The 7,716-nt window shown below is 39.7% G+C and overlaps 1 pseudogene; it reads right to left on the minus strand.

Moving 5' to 3' along the window:
• Positions 1–736: 736 nt before the first annotated feature.
• LOC112812932 (MOB kinase activator 1A pseudogene) lies at positions 737–1,342 on the minus strand (annotated as a pseudogene).
• Between the last annotated feature and the right edge of the window lie 6,374 nt (positions 1,343–7,716).

Consider the following 7,716-nt stretch of genomic DNA (forward strand, 5'->3'; position numbering starts at 1 on the left):
ATGGTTGAGCGTCTGCCTTCAGCTCAGGTCATGATCCCAGGGTCCTGGGATCGAGTCCCGCATCGGGCTCCTTGCTCGGTGGGGAGTCTGCTTCTCCCTCTGCCTCTGCCTCTCCCCCTGCTTGTTCTGTCTTTCTCAAATGAATAAATAAAATCTTTAAAAAAAAATAAAGCCAATCTACCCTTGGAACAATTTTATCAGTAAACGCAGATAATGGGGGTTTTTGTATCCTGTTTTCTCAGTTTGTATCACCAGCTGTATTAGTTTGCTAGGGCTGCCAGGGTAACAAACTACCACAAACTAGATGGCTTAGATAACAGAAATAAATTATCTCACAATCCTGGAGGCAAGAAGTTCAAAACCAAGGCACTGGCAGGGTTGGTTCCCTCTAAGAGCTGTGACGAAAGGGTCCATTCTAGGTCTCTCTCTTTGACTTATAGACACATCACCCTGATCTCTGCCTTCATGTTCACATAGCACTCTCTCTGTGTGCACGTCTCTGTGTCCAGATTTTCCTTTTATGACACCAGACATACTGGATTAGTGTCCACCCTAAAGGCCTCATCTTGATTACACTTGCAAGGACACTATTTCCAAATCACATTCTGAGGTATTGGGAGTTAGGACTTCAACATATAATTTTTGGAGAGGACACATTTCCACCTATAACTCAAGTCTGTAACAGACTGGCAATAAGATAACTCTAACAAGTGGATGAACTAAGAGGGCAACTGTGTTACATAAATCTTTCAATGAATTCCTGTAGTGGTGCCAACTTTCACCTATCAATGAAACCAAAATTGGGAACAAATAAAATACTTAAAGGATGTGTTGTGGCAGGCCTTTACTTGCTATTGCATCACAGAATCAAAGTGCTCGCAAGAAATATGGGTATAAATCTTGAACGAAAGCTTTAGAATAGTTTTTACCAAAGATATAAAGTTTTGGGAAAATGGAACACCAGTCTTAGAAGGAAAAAGGGTTTCATGATCAAGTTAATCCTGAACTCAAGTCATCAAATAGTTGATGTATTTTGGAGCAGAATCTTTCACTGGGCCTTACTATTAAAAGCATTTTCCCAATGATATTCGGATCTTGGACCTGCAGCCATGACTAGACAGCTTGCTTCAGTGCAGAGTTCTGACCTGGTTGAAGAAATCTACAGTGCTAACTGTCATCTGTTGATTGAGATCTTCCTCCTTGGGCAACATGACTGCTCTTCTAGGAGTCCCACTTCCTAGAGGGCTTCTGCATGTTTTAAGTGTTCGTACTAATGAACTCCTTCAGGGATGTTCTTTGACTTAAATGTATTAGAATAATGGCTGCTGAAGAGGAAGCTCATCTTTTCCCCTCCCCAGGGAAAGGCCATTAGATTCCAGTGCCATCAGTATTCAGAGCCAGCACTCAGGGAGCCAGGAGGGGTAGACAGTCCTCAGTCTGTGGAAGGTAGAGCCCAGGCTACAGCTGCTCCAAGCTTGAATCAAATTTGGTGCAGATTCCTGTGCTGCCCCTCCTACCGCACCAACCAGAAAAATGGACCCAGCTACCTCTCACAAGAAAAGCCTTCATTTACATTGCAATTATAATTTTTGATATCAATCAAATACCCAAATATATATTTATGATTTGTGGTAAAGGTATATGAAGAAAAAGAAAAAAAATTCTATAAAGAACCTCAGTGGCAACAACTGTAAAATGTGACAATATGCTATATGTTTCAAGGATTAAACACAATGATGCATGAAGGGCACTTTGCACAGCATTTGGTGTGCAGTAGATGGCCAACAGTGTGAGCCATTTTGATGTTAACTTTTTGTCTTGTAATTCCAAACTATAATATCTTCTGTATTGGAATGTTTGCTGATTTGTAGTGATGGATTCTTCTAAGGAATTTATAGTCTATTATTATTATTTACTGCAGTTAATTCACCAACTTGTTATTCTACCCTTCCATAAAGAAGAATTAAGTATATGTAGGTTCTATGTCCCAACAAAAGCATATATGGTTTTCCTATGCACACCAATCACAGAGTTCTATTAACTCTATTGCTGCCAGATAGAATGGACAAACTACATGATATTACCTGTATTACTTTCTGCCAAAATGCTAAGGATTGATATTATTTATATCATGCAAAAAATCAGACTGACATCTAAATCACCTTTGCTAGTTTTTAAGATCAGTTATTTACTTAGGTCTGTTTCGTTTTTCCAGCCATCCTGCAAAGTCTTACCATTTTGATTTACATCAGCTTGATGCCAATCTTTTGTCCGCTTGGAAAGCATTCTTGGCACATGGAACTAGGAGGGAGACTGCCGTCACTGGCAGCCTCTGTACCATTCCGAGAGCATCCCTGTGTGGCTGGGAGGGAGCAGAGTGCCCGTGTCAGAGGATGAAAGGATGGAGTTCCCCTCCGGTGTGTGGCACAGGGCTGACCCAGGGCCTGTGCTGTGACATGTCTCTGGTCTCTTCTGCTGTTGTCCTGTGCTCATACAATTGCAGGCGATAACGCAGGTCACAGAGTCATGTGATGTGGAATTGTAGGCCCGACAGGGCCATCTTGTCATACATCTGAGCATACGACTGTATCTCCTAGAGAATAATACTATTTAAAAATAATAACAATAGCTAAGTTTACTGAATCTTTGATAACTGTCAGTCCTGCACAGCAAAAGGTAAACCTCTACCTATTGACTCATGTAATTTCAGCAATACATGCCTGTGGGGTGTACTGTTATTCTCAGATGAGCAAACTGAAGTTTGGAGAAGTTGCAAATGTCCAAGAACCTACTGCAGAGGTGACATTATCACTGATTTTTTTTTCCCCAAAATAATGTTGTATATGCATATATTCTTTAGAGTTTACAAACATATGTTATTTCCACTTGATCTTCCTCCTCACAGGCTTGTGAGAGTCTGCTCCAAACATATCTCACCTGCCATCTATTTTTGCACCTTTCATCAGAGTAACTGGAAAGCCTTATCCATAGAACATTATCCACAACCCAGAAACGAGGAACTTGAGAGTGGGCCTAAATGCGGCCTCCATGATTTGCTCTGGGCCAATGGAAGTTTCTTATCCAGGTAAACGATGGTTTGGGTAAAGAAGCGGATTGTCCAATATTCCCCGGAAGCCCTTCCCATGGTTAGTAAGGAAGACAGCATCCACCGCTGCCTCCAGGCGCCCGTCTCCTCACAGTGAAGCCAGGCAGGACCAGGAGCTGGGAAGTTCCTTCCTGGCCGCTAGAGGCCAGCAAGCTGCAGACAACAGCCTCCGAGCTGGAGCCTGCGGCTTCTCGCATTGGGACAATGATGCGGAAATGATCATTACAAATGAAGAAAAGGATGCTAGGATATTTTTAGGAGAAAAGACATATCGTTTCAATGTGTACCACTGAGATGCCTGTGGTGTTTAGGGCCTCCCAAGACTTCCCTGAAAGGCAGTCCTGAGCAAATTAAGCAAGTAAAGAAAGGGTGTCTTTGGGATGTCTGTCTACATCTTCCAAAAGCCCCATACTTTCCTTTTCAGCATAGTGCTTTCCTTCTTCCCCATCCCTGTTTGAAATAAAAAAAAAAAAAACTTTAAGTGTTTTCTTTTTACTTCCAATAATTTAATTTCTTGAACATAATAATGTCATGCCCTCTCTTCTCTTTTCTTGGGGATATACAACCTTTGTCTCCCTGGTTTTCTTTCTATTTTCTGATTTTCTATCTATCACTCCTCTCTTCTCTCTGCTGCACTTCTACAAGGGAATAAACATTGCCTGGGTAGGTAAATTTACTCTCACTGCTTCAATTACCACCTGTGAACTGGTGACTCATGGATCTAATATCTTTGGCCCACATTCCTACAAGCTCCAAAGTTCCCATTTCTCACTGACTGCTGGACATTTAAATGTGGGTGTGTCACCAGGACACATTAAGGTGCTCTGAATATGATAAAATGATAAATAAATTATAGTTATCAGTACTCTTTACTATCTCTCTCTGCCTTATTTGCCATGGTACTGAGGGAGAGTATTCTAAAATTGAACAAGGCAGAACTCTTGACCAATGAGCTAAAAACATATTACACAATGGTAGAAGAACTGACTTTCAATAATCATGTACAACAAATTATTTTTACATCTGGGTAATGTCAAATTCTACATACAATGCCAATGTTGGCTTTTTCTCCCCTATTTGACCCTCCCATTAAATATTTAGCATAAATAATGACTATATTCAGTAAGTGGATATAAATGTTTTATCTACCATGGTCTTCAATGTCAAACAGTCTCACAAATAAGGCCAGAGATAGTCATTGTTAAGACTAACAAAATGTTCAATATTACATCCTGGATGTTACTTGAACATTTTATTAGTCTTAACAATGACTTTATCACTGGCCAGAACACATGGAGTGAAGAAGATGAAGTTGAAAATGCAGGTCAAGAGAAGATGTGTAAAATTTTTTTTTTTTTTAGCACTTGATGCAGGAAGGAGGTTTATTGATGTGGAAGATTTTGAATGTCCAGCTGAGAAGCTGATTTTTTTTTTCTAGATGCAGAAATCCCCCAATGAAGGAAGAATGCCATGATCGGTCTTTGTTCTGGAAAGATGTACTACTCAAGTCAGTATGGAGAATTTATTGGAGGGGTAAGAAAGAGACTAAAGGGAAGCCAACCAGATAAGGAGCATGGCCACAGGTCAGGGGTTTTAAGAACTAGAAGGAGGGCAGTGGAAGTAGAAAGCAACAGATTAACAGCAGTTTGCTTCTTTATCTTGACATATTGCTTGACAGCACTGGTTTCAGGCACTGTGTTACTTAGGTTAAGGGCCTTGGGCTAGACTGAAGAGATGAAAGTACTTAAGTGTAACAAATTTGTGCAATTGCACCCATAAAGACTTGCCTCGTGGTAAATGTCTAAAGAAGGCACACTGAGTTAGAAGTGATGTGCAAAGGTTTTCTTAACCAAGCAACCTGTGATATAATAAATGTAATACAAAAGTGAAAGTTCAATGATTTGCATTATCCTGATGCTACACAATACCCCAGATTTTTATATCTGGGTACTCTCTGCAGTCATTGTGAATTTTCTTTAGCCTTTTAACTTCTACAGTTTCTGCTATTTTTGCATGAATATCTTTTGCACATGATGGTCGACAACTGGAACTGTCACTAATTTGTTCTCCAAATATGACTGAGCCAATGTACCTACTTTTAAAAATGCCTTGAGATACTTAATATGGATGTCCAAAATCATGTAAAAATCACATAATCATGAAATGAAATGACCTGTCCTGTTATTTAAACTCTATTCTCAGAAATAAGAGTCTGAATTAATATTGTTAAAATGCCCATACTAAGGGCGCCTGGGTGGCTCAGTTGCTTAGGCGACTGCCTTCGGCTCAGGTCATGATCCTGGAGTCCCGGGATTGAGTCCCACATCAGGCTCCCTGCTTGGCAGGGAGTCTGCTTCTCCCTCTGACCCTCTTCCCTCTCGTGCTCTCTATTGCTCATTCTCTCTCTCTCAAATAAATAAATAAAATCTTTAAAAAAAAATGTCTATACTAAGCAAAACAATTTACAGATTCAATGTGATCCTTATCAAATTAACGATATTACCTTTCACAAAACCAGAACAAATGATTCTAAAATTTGTATGAAACCACAAAAGACTCCAGATAGCAAAAGAATCTTAAGAAAGAAGAACAAAACTGGAGGTATCACAATTCCAGATTTCAAGATATACTACTAAGCTATAGGAATCAAAACAGTATGGCACAAAAATAGACACATAGATCAATGGAACAAAATAGAAAGCCCAGAAATAAACCCACACTTAAAGATCAGTTAATCTATGGCAAAGGAGGCAAGCATATACAATGGGGAAAAGAGTTTTTTTCAATAAATGATGTTGGGAAAACTGGACAGCTAAATGCAAAAGAATGACACTGGACCACTTTCTTACACCAAACACAAAAATAAACTCAAAAGGGATTGAAGAACTAAATGTGAGACCTGTAACTATAAAACTCCTTGAAGAGAACATAGGCAGTAATTTCTTAGACATTAGCCATAGCAATATTTTTCTAGATATGTCTCTTAGGCAAGGCAAACAAAAGCAAAAATAAACTACTGAGACTACACCAAAATAAAAAGCTTTTGCGCAGGGGTGCCTGGGTGGCTCAGTCGTTAGGCGTCTGCCTTCAGCTCAGGTCATGATCCCAGGGTCCTGGGATCGAGCCCCGCATTGGGCTCTCTGCTCCGCGGGAAGCCTGCTTCTCCCTCTCCCACTCCCCCTGCTTGTGTTCCCTCTCTCACTGTATCTCGCTCTCTCTCTGTCAAATAAATAAATAAAAAATCTTTAAAAAAAAAAAAAGCTTTTGCGCAGCAAAGGAAACCATCAACAAAACAAAAAGGCAACCTACTGAATGGGAGATGATATTTGCAAATGATGAATCTGATAAGGGGTTGATATCCAAAATATATAAAACACTTTTACAACTCAACACCAATAAATAAATACTCCAATTAAAAAATGGGCAGAGGACCTGAATAGACATTTTCCAAAGACACCCAGAGGGCCAACAGACATACGAAAAGATGCTCAACATCACTCATCGGGCGCCTGGGTGGCTCAGTTGGTTAAGCAACTGCCTTCGGCTCAGGTCATGATCCTGGAGTCCCGGGATCGGGTCCCGCATCGGGCTCCCTGCTCAGCAGGGAGTTTGCTTCTCCCTCTGACCCTCTTCCCTCTCGTGCTCTCTCTCATGCTCTCTCTCTCTCAAATAAATAAATAAAATCTTTAAAAAAACAAAAACAAAAACAAAAACAAAAACATCACTCATCATCAGGGAAATGCAAATCAAAACCACAATAAGATACCACCTTATACCAGTCAGAACGGCTAATATGAAAAAGACAAGAAATAACAAGTGTTGGTGAGGATGCAGAGAAAAAGAAACACTCATGCACTGTTGGTGGGAATGTAAATTGGTGCAACCACTGTAGAAAACAGTATGGAGGTTCCTCAAAAAATTAAAAATAGAAGTGTCATATGATCCAGTAAATCTGCTACTGGGTATTTACCCAAAGAACACAAAAACACTAATTTGAAGAGATACATGCATCCCTATGTTTACTGCAGCATTATTTACAAAAGCCAAGATACAGAAGCAACCCAAATGTCCACTGAAAGATAAGTGGATAATGAAGACGTGGTATATATATATAATATATTATTACCTAGCCATTAAAAAGAGTGAAATCTTGCCATTTATGACAACATTGAAGGACCTGAGGGCATTAGGCTAAGTAAAGTAAGACAGAGAAAGACAAACACCATATGATTTCACTATATGTGGAATCTAAAAATACAAAACAAACAAAAAAACAGAAACAGATGCTTAAATACAAAGAATAAACTAGCGGTTGCCAGAGAGGAAGGTGGTAGGGGGATGGGTGAAATAGGTCAAGGGGAGTGGAAGTTACAGGCTTCCAGTCATGGAATGAAGAAATCACAGGAATGAAAAGTACAGCATAAGGAATATAATCAATGGCATTATAACAGCATTGTATGGGGACACGTGGTAGCTACACCTGTAGTGAGTACAGCATAATACCGGGACTTGTAATCACTATGTTGTACACCTGAAACTAATGTCACATTGTGTGTCAAGTATACTTCAAGAAAAATAAATATTTTAAGAAAAAATATAGAATCGAAGAT

The sequence above is a fragment of the Callorhinus ursinus genome, unplaced genomic scaffold, assembly GCF_003265705.2.
Source record: "Callorhinus ursinus isolate GAN/ISIS: 27379988/994484 unplaced genomic scaffold, GSC_fseal_2.0 scaffold16, whole genome shotgun sequence".
Lineage (NCBI taxonomy): Eukaryota > Metazoa > Chordata > Mammalia > Carnivora > Otariidae > Callorhinus > Callorhinus ursinus.